The 14,437-nt window shown below is 50.8% G+C and overlaps 1 long non-coding RNA gene across 1 annotated transcript; it reads right to left on the minus strand.

The window, feature by feature from the left end:
- Positions 1-6,388: 6,388 nt before the first annotated feature.
- Positions 6,389-9,351, minus strand: LOC140001683 (uncharacterized). Its single transcript, XR_011807162.1, has 2 exons — positions 7,175-9,351; positions 6,389-7,053 (listed from the first exon to the last, which is right to left on the minus strand). It is a non-coding gene; the product is annotated as an uncharacterized lncRNA (long non-coding RNA).
- Between the last annotated feature and the right edge of the window lie 5,086 nt (positions 9,352-14,437).

Here is a 14,437-nt window from a genome sequence, read left to right on the forward strand (position 1 = left end):
TAGCAAAGGGAGAGATTTCAGCAATGACTCAGAGGCAAAGGCAATTTCACATCCAATTTTGCATCCAATGAAAGCTTTTCACTGGCTACAGAAATGTGAATGAATGAGGCTTCTTCCTGCCCCTACAGCTTCTTGGGATCTTATTGAATGTCACATCTCAAGCTAGGGGCACCCCATCGCCCTTCGGTTTTTCTCCTTTCCAGGCACAAGGGACAATAACTGTCAAGTCCTCATCAAACTTCTTGGGTTTCTCCCTGCTTAGTGACAATGGGCTGGGTTTGGATGTACCCTTTTGTCCCCTAGAGGAGCTACCAGTGATGGGTCTCTCCATGCTGTCCCACTTCTGTGAGACACCAGGATTTACTCACTGCTATTCATCTCTGAGTCCGAGTGTCTTTTGGCAACACACAAAGATATGCTGAGATTTAGTCAATTTGCTCATCTAAGGGCCATTTACACCTGCCATTCGTGCAGCCCTTTCACTGTGGGTCCCTTCTGGTTCTTCAGCAGGAATCTTCATCCACTCTCCAGTCTTGCCAAGCTCAACATTTCCATCAGAACATCAGCAGAACCCCAATACAGGCACAGCAGTGACTGCTCTGCCACCTGCAGGACCTGTTGCCCTTCTAATGTAGACTTAGGGAGCCCTTGTCCTCCCCTATAGGTAAAGTTGCCCTGTTACCCCATCCCTGCTAGTTCTCCACCTCTGTTTCTGCTTCTGGACCCAAGAAGCATCAGCACAGTAACAGAGAGACATTTTAGCTTTCATAGCCTGGCTTAGTCCCACATTCAAGCAATACTCCTAATGTTTTGGGTCTTTTTCCATGTAGGAAAATGGTGATGGAGAGGAATATGGAAGCAGGATTTCTTTCTTTTTTTTTTTTTTTCTATTTGAGGCTCAGTTTTAATGGCGTAACTTTGCGTTAAGTATTTCATAAATTGCAAACAGCCTTCTCAAAATACAGACTGAAAAAAAAAATCTTTGAGAAATTCTAAAACTCAGCTTTTCTCTGTCATCAGAAATTGGCTGAAACCCTCCGAGCTCCAGGAACCCCCTACCTTTTTCAGTGGAGACATATTGACCCCCCAAGGGGAAAATCTGCATATCTCTGCAAATATTCCTTTAATTCTTGTCATAATCCCCAAACCTGGAAATTACACATCTGCGCATCGCTTCTACTTCTAGAATTTGCCCATTCCGTGACTTTTTTTTCCTTTCAGGAAACGCCTTGAGCACCTTTTCAGGCAGATGTGCGGCAGGGCACTCGTACCTCCTGCGGTCTGAGTCAGGCTGAGCCTTCTCCTCGTGGCCTTGTGAAAGTAACATGACTCACAACGCCGAGTCCCTGCCCTCCAATTCCAGGAGGACTAATAGCAGAAATGGTAATTAGCACGTTGGAGGATCAACAGTAATTACTGGTGTGTATTAACACCTACTATTACCGTCATTGTTATTAATATCAATAATGGCTTGAGAGTAATTGTGATTCTTGAGGCAATTAGAAGAGCAATTTTGTTATTACTGCTATTTTGTGCCTGTAGCCCTGAAGCACCTCGGAGCCCTTGCCATGAGCAGAGCTGGCCGTGATGGTGCCAGCCCCAAAGGCCAAGCCAAGAGGCAGCGTGGGGAGATGCTGAGATGGAGATGAAGGAGGTGGGGACACGAGGCGGTGTCATCAGCACGTGGGCATGAGCAAACAGGTGCTAACGTGCCAGCTGAGGAGTCAGGCGATCCAGAGGCGTTCCCCTTCTCCACCACAACCTTCCCCGTGTGACATCAAAGGAGGCGTTTGGAAAGCCATCGGGGAAAGGAGGCAGCTGCAGGTTATGGTGCTTAATTGTAGGTGTCTCCATGGGTGTAGGTGCCTGAGCTCACTTTGCAGCCAGCAGGGACCAGATCGGAGCTGTCAGTGGAGACTAATAAGCCATTTAACTGGCTGAGTGTACAGCTAACCCACCTGCTTAAACATCAGCACGATGGACATCAATTATATCGATAAAACCAGGAGCTCAGTTTGGTGGTAAAGCCATGATGCTCAGCTCCTGGTTTAAGTTACAGTGCTGGACTCCCATGTGAGTCTAGTTTTCATTCATCTCTGGATGTAAGATCTCAAAATGGGTGATCTTACATCTCTGGATATAAGATCTCAAAGTGAAAATAACTTGCTGTGCCCGGGCCTCTCTCTCCAGAATTTAAAAAGTCACAGAGGAAAAGATATTCCTATCGGTTCAGTGATCCAGCAGAGCCAAGGAACAGCTGTACTGTCATGAGCGAGGAGAAAAGCAAAATGTGACGGAGGCTCAAAAGCAAAGGAACATGGAGGGGAATTTCTTAAGCCAGTTTCACCATGAAAAAAACAGCATCTTGTTAAATGATACCCTGTTGCTGCCTGCCTGGACAGTGGTCTCCTCCTCCTCCAAAGGTCTCCTCCAACCTGAATTATCCTGGGACTGCAGAAGCCTACAGCAATTCCCATCTGTTATTCAGCTCCCTGTTTAATCATTTACAGCAAGGTGGGATGGGCACCGTGCTGCCAAGACCTCGGTGCTTGGTGAGGTGACACCCCCAGGAGCCCCAGCCTGCCCATCGCTGCCTCTTCCACCCCACACCAAGCTGAGCAAGGGGCTCACCCCAAACCACAGCAGAGCCTTCCAGGAAGGGGCTGGGTTATTCGGAGGGGTCTGCATCCAGCCACCTATCTCCGAGGTGACACCCTCTGCGCCTACGTGACCAACACCCAGCTCCTCGCCCTCCCCACCCAAGGAGAAATTAACCCACGGCGAGGCTCCCCGTCACACCCTGGGAGTCCGGTCGTTACCTGGTGACCTGCTAACAAACATATTCCCCACACCACGATGCCGTGTCCTCTCTGAGCCCCAAAAAGGTGCCAGTGGGCAGCTTTTTGACTCTTTGTGGGGTCAGGAGCATCTCTGCACTCCTCAGCCCCAGTGCCTTGTGCTGGAGGCACTTGCATCCCCAAATGGTCTTGTGCTCTTAGGAGAGCTTTGCAGGATGGATAGTGGCTGGCATGATATAATAACACTGGTAAATCTCTGATGTGGTGGAGAGCTGCCACAGCATTAATCCACCGGTGTTTGGCACCGAGGAGCACTCTGCAGCACGCCCCGTGGTGACGCCGCTCACCGAATGCTGTGCTCACGGCCCCAAAGTCCCAAGCACCCTAAAGGGTGTGGGAATGAGGGCATCAGTGAGAAATAAACAGGAAGAGTGAGAGAAATCCATGTGTCATCGCTGGGAGGGCCTTGTTTCTGAAGCAACTGGGTGGATCCTCAAGCCTCTGAGAAGGACACCACGAGGTGACCTCCTCCTTCCCTCTGCCCCAAGGCAAGAGCAAGTGTGCCTGAACCTGCCCCGAGTGCTCTCAGCTGCCCCTGAAACATCCCAGGCCACCACATTTGCTGTCCCCAGCTCTGCCAAAGCTCTGCCTCGGTTCCTCCACCTGTAAAAGGCGGAATTTGCAAGTGGATCCATTGCTGGGTTATCGGAGAGGCAGCGGGGAGGGGAGCCTCCAGCTGATGCTCGATGATTTGCAGCCGTTCGGTGAAAAGCAAGAAATGCACATGGAAAATTGTGTGCTTAGGGGTGTCGACACCTGCTGAGGTGGGTGTGACACAGCTACAAAGTGCTGCCAATCTCATGATAGTCCACGTGTGCACACCCGTGCTTGTTTGGCCCTTCTCGTGCTTCTCCAAGCGCAAAGGGAGCGTTTGCCTTGCAGAACAGTTCCCAGCGCAGGGACCGTGGCCAGATTTCCAAGGGACACCATGTACCTCCTTTGAACTGCAGTTTGAAAGAAGCTTTTTTTTTAATTATTTTTATGATTATTGTTGCTGCTGTTATTCTGTTGGGCTTGGAAAATGGTGTGAATCACAGTGCTAGACTTCCTATAAAAAAAAGTCAACATTTGTTCGATTGGGCCAGCATCCTATTTTAGCAAGGAGAGCGGCAAGAATATTACTATTTTTGTCCAACGCTGCATATATCCAATGCCTGTGTGAGCACTGGATGGCAAATACAGCCAAACATGTGTTTTAAAAAGGGAAGCATTTTTATGGCTTTAATTGCAACACCCTCAATCTTCGAACCCTACTCTTTGCAGGACATCGTGGGCGTCCAAAGCTGTGTAATGTGGGTCCAGGTGAAGACCGATTCAACACTTTGCCTGAATCGATGTCTCAGTCCTGTGCAAAATCATGTCATCAGCTTGAGCTTGAATATTGAATTGCACCAGACAGGCTCTGTGTGCAGCAGACATCCCAGAGAACCTCACAGCTGTTTACCAGCTCTGTGTGCCCAGGATCTGTAGGGTCCTGGTGCGATTCTCCACCGCCCCATATTAAACACAAGGACTTATTCCTGAGAACAGAGACAGCAAGGGGCTTCTTCTCAAATCTGGACAATAGTTCTGGCTCCTGCAGAGCCAAACTTACTTACAGAGATCAAACTTACTTAGCTGAGGTTGGTTCAATGCCCCATATGTTATTGTGTTCCCAATTTAGCTCTGAAGTCACTGCTCCAGTCACTACTTAGAACGCTAAACCTGTGTCATTAAATCATCTCAGAGCCCTCTGGGGAACAGTTAAGACTCAGGATGGCCTCTTGGTATTACTGTGCAATTTAGCTGTGTTCAAATCCTGTTAGCTGAGAAATATGATGAAAATGTATCCAGGAGACCAGCGCTCAGCAATACAGCTTCTATTCTCGACAGATGCACAAGCCCAACTTTCCACTGATAGTAATTGCTGAAGACTCGGACCTCATGATTTATCCAGGGCTCTTAAAAGCTTGATATTTGCTGTTCTTCCGGCACGGAAAGGTGAAGTTTAAATATAAAACCTGCCTCGGAAAGTTGTGTGCCATCCAACCGGCCAGCAGGTTCCTTACAGATGATAGCACCCTGATCCTGGCGTAATCCGACGTTTCATAAATGCCTTAAAAGATTAACGCATCATTTTCTGCTCAAACGGCAGAGGAGAATCGCATCTCTGCAGAGTAAACACTGGCAGCAGTCTTGCATAAGAGCCAGCAATTTCGCTGAAATTCTCCTCTGCGCTTCCTTGCAAGGGCAATTACATAATCAGAAACCTGCATCTATCAGAAGCAATCCTTTTCATTAAACAAGATGCTCGGCTACATGCACAAGTGCAGGCTGAATGGGAAGGAAGGGAAGGGAGCTGGACTGCATCGCCTGGCTGGCTTGCAGAGAGGATTTTAACCTTTGAACGACTCAGCCTTGCTTAGTTTCTTTTGTTCATTATCCAGCTCCAGCGCTAGGAGCAGGAGTCTGGCAGCACCACAACCCCTCGAATCCCCATCTTGCGAGGCTTGGTGCTTACAGACTTGCACGTGCCCCATCCTCCTCTGTAAATACAAGGCTTGTACCTGCCAAGGGGCACAGCAAGGCTCTGCAACTGAAAGAAGACCTGTGGGTGCAGAACAGCCAAGGAAACCTCACCTGCTCCTTGTTGAACTTTTGAAGAAGTAAAGATTTCCTACAGGTTCACTACACGCTGTCCTGCTCAGCTGAGCTCCCTTAGGGACATGTCCTGCCTCTCTCTCTGTCACAGTCCCTTAGTTTCTAGTTTCTCCTAAGTCTCCAGGTGCATAAATTAGGGCAATTAGTGCTTAAATCTTAAGGTCAGTGCAGACAGTAACGGGCATCTGCACTTCAGCTTGTCAGCTAGGCCCCATACCACCCATGGGGAAACAGCAGCTAGGATGAGATGTCCCAGTCGTTCCCGTTTCTCTCGACTTTGACGAGTGAATTTGTCACGACCTGCCACAGCCCTGTCACTTCCCTGCATTTGTTCTGCAACCAGACACAGCAGCAGACACCATTAGCACAGTCTCCAGATACAGATGGCAGCTGTCTCAGGACAAATGTCATTTAGAGCCATCTCCTGAAGGCCCATATCCAGGTATTAAAACCATCAGATACGCTCATTAGCCTGCTAAAAGTGCTCTGCTGTGCTGGTACCAAGAGCTCCAGGGAAAGCCTGGATCTAACACAGGTTTATGCCTTACAGGAAAGCTGTGTCCTCACCGGGTTGTCCCCTTGAGCTGGTGGTAGGACTGTCCTTGGGGAAGGTAAGGCCAAATTTTGCAGGAGCCCCAAGGATGTCCATATTGGTTTGGGATGGGCTTCATATCTCAGCTCTTACTGCCTCATCATGGTGCACGTGGATGGGGAAAATAAAGGACAAAAGGACTCAGAGAATCATACAATGGCTTGGGTTGGAAGGGACCTTAAAGATCATTTTACTCCAACCCCCTGCCATGAGCAGGGACACCTTCCACTAGATCATGTTGGCCAAGACCCATCCAGCCTGGCCTTTTGTCCACCAAAACCCCCAAGTCCTTCTCCACAGGGCTGTTCTCCACCAGTTCTTCTCCCAGCCTGCACTCCAGGACTGGATTTACCACACGCAGCCGAGCAAGGGACGTAATTCACTGAAGTGCCTACTCTCGGCAGGAGAGCCCTTCCTGACTGCTGTGAGCGAAATTGCAGGAAACAATATTTTTCCTGCTCAGCCCTGGCAAGCCAACAGCACAGAAGGGACGTTTTTTGGCAGCGTTCCTCTGAGTTGATACAAGCATCAAGGAGACACAAACCAAGGAGGGTACTGCTGTGGTCCACCCTCATCCAGGCACGAAACCATCCTCCTGCAGTGGCACGGTCTTGGTGCTGTAGGTGTTAATCCTATCCAGAGTTCCCAGAGCAGGGAACTAAAAGGCCAGGAAGCTTTGGCAGAGGATCTGGTGAACATTTCAAATCATTCCCTGCAGTGGACAAGCTGTCCTTGGAGAAGTGGAACTATGAAGCCTATTTTTTTAGAGACTGAAGGTTTTTAAAGGATGGTTTTGGAAGTTTTTAGAGACTTCTCCTCTGGGGTAATACGTACTGCAATCATAGCACTGTATTTCCATTAGTGGAGGCATGGAAAGAGACCTTTTCTCCATCCAGCAAGTGGTATTTACAAAAGTGGCAGGAGTTTTGATTTCTATGATCTTCAGCCCTTCATCTGAGCTGGCTGAAAAAAGTGAAGGATTCAAGGGCTTGAATGAGCAAAGAGGAAAATTCATGTAAGAGAAAGCAAAAGGTCATTAGCTTTGTATCTCCAGCAAACTGAAACCAACACCCTTAGCTATTACCTGTGACATGCTTTAGGTCTTTCTGGATCGGAGCGTGAAAATTTCTGGGAAGGAGACTCAGTTATTTCAGCGTTTAAAGTTCATATTTTCAGGAAAAACACCCTGAGAGGAGGACAGTGAGTTGGAGAGAGCAATCAGAAAACAGCAACGGGGTTAAAGAGCTCAAAGAAGAGAAAGGATGAGGAGCAGCCACTCATAGCATACTCAGAGGACAAACTTGCTCTAGGAAGCCACTTCCAAATACTCTGGGATGGGAGTTAAAAAGGTAACGAGGCTCTGAAGATCAATTAGTCTTTGCAAACGATCCCCTGCGATTGAGTTTCGGTGGGAAACGGGCACCTCTGCATCCTTCTGAGGCTCAGCAGGGTGAGCATCGTGCTGGGAGGGTAGAAACGTCAGAGCCTGCAGCAGGCAGAAGGAAAAAAAAAATCAAGGAAAACTGCTGATGTTGCTGTCAATGCCAAGGGGACTGAAAAGCTGAAGTGCCTTGGAGCAGGTCACTTCCAGAGCACTTGAAAACTGCCATCAAATTATCCGGTCAAATGAGCGTTAGATAAGCAGAGGCTCTTCTGGGGGCCTTCAGGGGAATTCAGACAAGAGGGTTATTCAGCAGCTGGGTGATTAAGAAAACTTTCTGAGGCAGGTGGGGGATAAATCATCGCTGCCAACCCAAGACTCAGCTGGGAGGGTGGCTGAGGAAAGCCGTGAGGCTCAGCTGAGGCAGGCTCCTTCCTGACCAGCTACCAGATCCCCAAGCTCTTTGAGGAAGCTGATTGAAAAAAAAGAGCTTTTTGGGTTTTTGTTTTTGTTTTTTTTTTGGTTGGGTTCTTTTTCAGCCAGGTTTCCTATGTGGCTAGGAAATCCCCTTATGCAGTCACCATGCCTGTCTGTTCCTCCCCTCCTGCCCAAGAGTTTTCACCCCATCAGCAACAACCCTGGGGCTCGCAGAAGCATGAGGAGAGGTTGTCCTCCATGTGCTGTGAAAATGGGTGGGAAAATACAGTGAGGTGTTTGGGGTCTAAGGGCTCGAGCAAAGTGTCACGGGGTCTCAGTCCCTCTGTCCCTTCCATAATACAGAGGAGCAGTGTGTAGAAAAGCTGAGGGATGCTCACCCTCAAACACACATCGGATTTTGGAAATGGATGGAGGATGTTCCCATCTGGGGACTATCTCAGCCCACCAGCAGCCAGGGCTCAGCCTTCTCAGAGACCCTGGAGGTTGTGCCCAGTGAAGGGACCTGGAGGGAGCCACACATCCGTGGTCTGGCAGAGGACTATCAGAGGAGATGGAGATGAAGACGGCTGGCAGACAGGAGTCTGGCTTCTGCCAGTGAGTCACCGCAGAGCTGGGCAAGCTGCACGTCCTCCTGTGCCTCCAGTGCTGGCTAAAAAAAAAAAAAAAATAGGATACGGATGTGTCTCCATGTTGTGCCCTGAAATTCTCCAAAGGAGAAAGGAGGAGGAGGAAGGAGGCAGGGTATGTGTGCTAGCCATTGCCTTTTGATTCCTGAAAATTGAAAGTGCTTGGTTCATCCTGCAGCCAGCACTAAGCAGTGCCACATAAATCAGCTGATGATGAGTCGAAGTCTATCAGCAAGGTTAATGAAGGACACTGGAGTCACTGTTTCCCCTTCTCTTCCCTCTCCCCTCCTTGTCGTAACAAAGATCTCCTTCTTTCCTTCTCTTCCCCACTGAATAAGTTAGGTCTGGCCATCTCCAGCTCCATCTCCTGCTCCTAGAAGGGTCACCAGGGTTAGATCAAGACCATATTTGGTGAATTTGGAGTAATTCACCAAACTGGAGTAATTCACCAGATTTGGAGTAATGGCAAGGGAAGGGCTACACAAACGGCACGTGCTGATGGCACCTAGGGGAGCAAGGCAGCGAGATTCCAGATCGGCGTGCTGGGCTGGGAGACAAAGCAGTGAGTAAATCCTGGTGACTCACTGACATAGGAAAGGGTGGAGAGACTCGTCACTGGCAGCTCCTCCAGGGGACAAAAAAAATCATCAAACCCATCTGCCTCATCTACCTCAGCCTCTTCCCATATGTCTTGTGCTCTCCAGTGGACTTCGACCAGTTTGTTGCTCCCTCTTTTAATGGGGGACCCAAAACTGACCACGGTGCTCCACGTAGAAGAGGATCATCACTTCCCTCAACCTGCTGGCTTTGCAAGGGACCTGTAAGAGAACAAAAACTGCGCATAAATTCAGCAATGGTTGAATCAAAGCCATCTCAGAAGACCCTGACAGTTCTGCTCCCCCTCCCTGTACCACGTCTTTGGAAATCTCATCTGAGAACGAGCCTACAGATACTTCTTGTTACTTGCCAAGAATCTCCCTGCAAGAGCAGCAAAAAAAAAAAAAAAAAAAAAAAAAAAAAAAAAAAAAAAAAGCTGTTGCATCTTTGACAGCAAAGCTTTAAGTATTTGCTGATGTGAACTAACATCCCCCTCTCCGTTTTGATTCGTACGTCTGCTCTTCTCTGCCTGATAAATTGCCTCCCGTGTAGAATCAGAGAATCACAGAATGGCTTGGGTTGGAAGGGACCTTGAAGACCACCTAATTCCAACCCCCCTGCCATGGGCAGGGACACCTCCCACCAGCCCAGCTTGCCCAAAGCCCCATCCAGCCTGGCCTTGAGCACCTCCAGGGATGGGGCATCCACAGTTTCTCTGGGCAGCCTGTGCCAGGGCCTCACTTTTTGCCCCATGATCAAAACTCTTTGGGAGCAGACCTAGGAAGGATGAACAGATAGCTCCAGCCAGCCTGGAGATGAAAGGGTGCTTTCAAATCACTAAGAAAACACGATTTAAAAAAAAAAATAATATTCCAAAGCAGGAGCTTAGTTCAGCTTTTAATCACCCTCTCACCCCGCCAGGCTCCACTGAGATGTTATTCCCCTGGCTGATAGAGCCCCTCGTAGCCCAGAAGCGAGAGCAGGAGGCTGTGGGACAGGACGCCTGGGCTGCCCTGAGGTCTGCCCCCGACCTGCTGTGGGAAACGCGTCTCAGCCCGGCTCCTGAGGGGCTGTGCTGGCAGATTTGGAGGCCGAGGGTTTGCCTGCGAGGTGGTTTTGTGCAGCGTGCGTCACTGCAGCTGTGGTTTCCACCGCACTTATCGTGCCGGCCCCGTAACGCTTCCCTGTCTTACCGAGGTGTCAGGAAGATTAGTTGATGTTTGCTCAGCGCTGGACAGATGCGAGGAGAGGGGAAAGGTCCCCTGCCAGCTCTTCCTTCTCGCTGAGCAAATGTCATTCTCTTTGATGATGTTTTCAAGCCCTGCCAGGATCCCTCTGCTTGCCTTTGCCTCCTCCCCTCTGGTGGCCCTTGCAGACCAAGGTCCCAGAGCAGAGCTTCTCCGCCCAGCACGGCAGGAACCTCCTCATGGGAAATATCAGGGCTCTCAAAAAAACCTTCTTCTTTCTCACCCCTCACTTTCCTACTGGGTCTGTGTCCCCCTGTGCCTCCTGCTTTGTGGCCACACGCTACATGGGGCTGGTAGGAAGCGCTGGACGGAGCAAGTGGGACCAAGCTGGCCCCTCCTGCACCCCCATGAGAGCAGGAGTCTGCTGAATTGTTATTTGAGGAATAAAGGCAGAAATCCCATTTTATGTGCCCCTGCACTGGTACTGCTCTTGCTCTTTGCTGCTATCACTTTGCAATGGATTTGTCCCCAGGAAAGAGAGGCAGGTTAGCTCTGAATCAGCTCTGCAAAAAAATAAAAATAAATGCAAAAATCTGCATCAGCCACCTCCAGCAGGGTGGCCAGAACCACGTCCTGGTGGCTTTTGAAGGTGTCCAAGGAGGAGACTTCACAACCCCTGTGGGCAGCCTGTGCCAGGGCTCAGCCACCTGCAGAGGAGCAAAATGCTTCGTGCCATTCGAGGCCGTTCCCCAGGCTCAGCAGTGTAGCCACGTGGGGCAGTCAATCTGCTTGGAAGAGGAAAAACCTTTTTGCAACGCACCAAGGTGCCCAGCCAGGGTTGCCATGGTAGGAGGAAAATCTCTGGGCTGATTAGGATTAAACATTGGCTTCCCTAAGACCGAATGGAGGTGGCCTTTCTTGAGCAGGGGCTGGACCAGATGGATCCAAAGGTCCCTTCCCACCCCAACCACTCTGTAGCTCTGGGATTTTGTAAGCAGAGCCCCCAGATCTCCAGGTAACGGAGCCACGAGGTTTCTCAGATGACCCTGGCACTGCCAGCCTTTGGTGAAACCTCAGACGCAGCCCTAACCCCAATTTCCTTCCCTGTGGCTGTGCCCTCACTGCCCTGGTTATCTCATGCCATGTTCTGCTTTAAGCCAAACCTTCTCCCCGGGGTTCGGTGCCAGGTGGGACACGGAAGGATCCCAAAGCGATGGGCAAGCCACAGGGCTGAGCCACGCAACGCCAGGGCTACCTGGAGAGGAGCGAGAGGGGGAAAGCTAGCGTGTGAGATCTGACAGGCTCGTATCAAAGCCAGCTGGCTGGCACACACACCGAGCCCAAAACACCCCGGGCCACCCCCCTCCCACCCTCCTGATACCATCACACCCCTCTGCGTTTAATTAAAAAGGGATTAAAGCCGGCTGCAGGGACGTGGGCGACGGCTGAGGTCAGGGGGTGCCTTGCGAGCAGGCGCCAAGCCCAGCAGCTGGTGCTGGGCCACTGGGCTGCCTGCTGGCGACTCCGACTTCTCCAAAACCTGGGAAGGTCTCAGCTGAGAGTCAGGCACCTCATCCAGGCTGTTTTTTTTCTTACAGAGCTGCTCCAGGAGGAAAGAGTAGGATTAGTGGTGCAGGAGCCCACGGGGGATGCTCACACCGCTGGTAAGGGTGAGTAGGATGGGGGCACATCTCCACTGGCTCTTCCTGAGGCTCATATTTGGCTGTGTGTCCTCCAACCCACTCCCCAGTTCCCAAAGTGGGATCGTTCCACCAGGCAGAGCTTAGAGGGTTGTTTTTTTTCCAGCCAGGCACACACCAGTCCTTCCCAGATCCAGGCTGATGGAAAGCCCTGGGAATGTCTCCATGGATGGGGCACAGGGCCAAGGAGCCCCCATCTCCCCTTGCTTGCGGGGTATTCCCTAACCATGGTGGGAGATGGCTGGAAGTCACCTCCACATGGGGGTTAACCTGGGTTTGAAGTCTTCATGTCAGCGACTTTCACCTTCAGGAGACTAACCTATTCCCAAAAAGATGGAGAAAAACTTAGTTAGAAGTTTATCAGAATGTCCTGGGTCAGAAGGGGCCCACAAGGATCATCGAGTGCAACTCCTGGGTCCGCACAGGACCACCCAAAAATCAGACCCTGTGTCTGGGAGTGATGGGACACGGTGTGTGGTGGCAGGAGGAGAGATGTCTTGGGATGGTGGGTGGACTCCACCACAACGATGTCCCTGGGCCTCTCGGTTTGTATCACTACAAAGAACTCATTTGGAGGACACAAGTGGGTCCCTTGTCAGTAGGGTGGTGACTCGTCCAAGCTGTGACACGGGGCCAGGTCCCACGGGTTGGACAGGCCAGTCCATGGCATGTCAGTCCTCCCAGTTTGACCTGACCCAGCCACACATCCCCTAAAGCATTTTGGCTCTGCCCCAAACCCAGATCTCCCTCAGTGGTTTGGCCATAACAAGCCTGAAGAGCCCAGCGGAGTTCCTGGTGGCCTTTTAAGCTCTTCCTATCAGGATTTTATAGAATCATAGAATAGGATCATTAAGGTTGGAAAATAGCTCCAAGATCATCTGATCCAACTGTCCCCCTGCCAAAAATGTCACCACTAAACCATGTCCCTAAGCACCAGGTCCAACCTTTCCTTGAACACCCCCAGGGACGGTGACTCCACCACCTCCCTGGGCAACCCGTCCCAGTGCCTGACTGCTCTTGCTGAGCAGAAATGTCTCCTCATGTCCAACCTGAACCTCCCCTGGCACAACTTGAGGCCATTCCCTCTGGTCCTATCACTGGTTACCTGTGGGAAGAGGCCAACCCCCAGCTCCCCACACCTTCCTTTCAGGCAGAGAGCAATGAGGTCTCCCCTGAGCCTCCTCTTTAGACTGAACAACCCCAGTTCCTCACAGGACTTGTGTTCCAGGCCCTTCACCAGCTTCGTAGCCCTTCTCTGGACACACTCCAGGGCCTCGATGTCCTTTTTGTAGTGAGGGGCCCAAAGCTGAACCCAGAACTCGAGATGCGGCCTCAGCAGAGCAGAGCACAGGGGGACGATCACCTCCCTATTCCTACTGGTTCCATTACTCCTGACACCAGCCAGGGTGCTGTTGGTGCTGTCACCCAGCCTTGGAAAGAGCTCTCCCTCCCTCCTTCCCTCCTTCCACACCCCACACTTGCCAGAGCCCAGCTGAGTCACCCGCTCCGCCTCAAGCAGCCCACGCTGATTGAATTCCCTAACGATTAAGCAGGGCCTGAAATCTTCGCAGCACTTAACGTGGGTCGACTAATTAAGCCGAGCGCCTAGCTGAGGTAGGTTAGGTGTAGTCTTGCGTGCCTCTTGGGTTGAAGGCACAGCCACCTTTTTGTCCCCATTGGGACCTCAAAGGGTCACAGGGTCCATAAGACCTTGTCTCTAGCCCAGGTTTCTTTCAAAGCCTGACCTTCACTGGGCTTTTCTCCCACATTTTCTATCCTCTCGGGGGGACAGGGTTCAGGTTCACCAAGCTGTGGGCACCCCACAAGCAGCCAGGTGCCTGCAGGGTCCCGCTGGCTCTGCCTGGTTCCCAACCCCACAAGACTCAGGGCCTGATCCTGAGTGAATCATTTACCTTTTTTCCCCAATGCACCTGCTTTTCACCCAGGTGAGGATAAAAGAAAATCCCCTGCAGGTTCCCAACCATCAGCTAAGGCCTGCCTTGGTCCTCCTGATAAGTACAGGATCCCCCAGCACAAGGACGGCCACCCCAGCTGTCGGCGGCCCCATTTGACTTCCTGACACCAAAAGGTTCAGCCCCTGCTCCAGCCCTGTGGTACCCATAACAGCAAGGAAGGGGCTTGAGCCAAAACCATCAGCGTGCAGGTTGTAAAAGCATCTCCGCTGCTTGTAAGGGACAAGGGACACCCTTCCCATGTTTTTTTTAATAGGGAAACTTCCACCCTCACCATGAAATCCACCCCAGAAAATCCAGGGTCCTAAAGCAGAGGAACTTGTAGACTAATGCTTTACCTCTAGGTCATAAACCATCGCATACATTAGGAGGATTCTTTATTTTTTTATTTCTTTTTTGATTTTTTTCTCTTTCCTGAATATGCGCTGATCTCATTCAGCCGGGG

Source organism: Anas platyrhynchos, chromosome 2 (assembly GCF_047663525.1).
Source record: "Anas platyrhynchos isolate ZD024472 breed Pekin duck chromosome 2, IASCAAS_PekinDuck_T2T, whole genome shotgun sequence".
In the NCBI taxonomy this organism is placed as follows: Eukaryota; Metazoa; Chordata; class Aves; order Anseriformes; family Anatidae; genus Anas; species Anas platyrhynchos.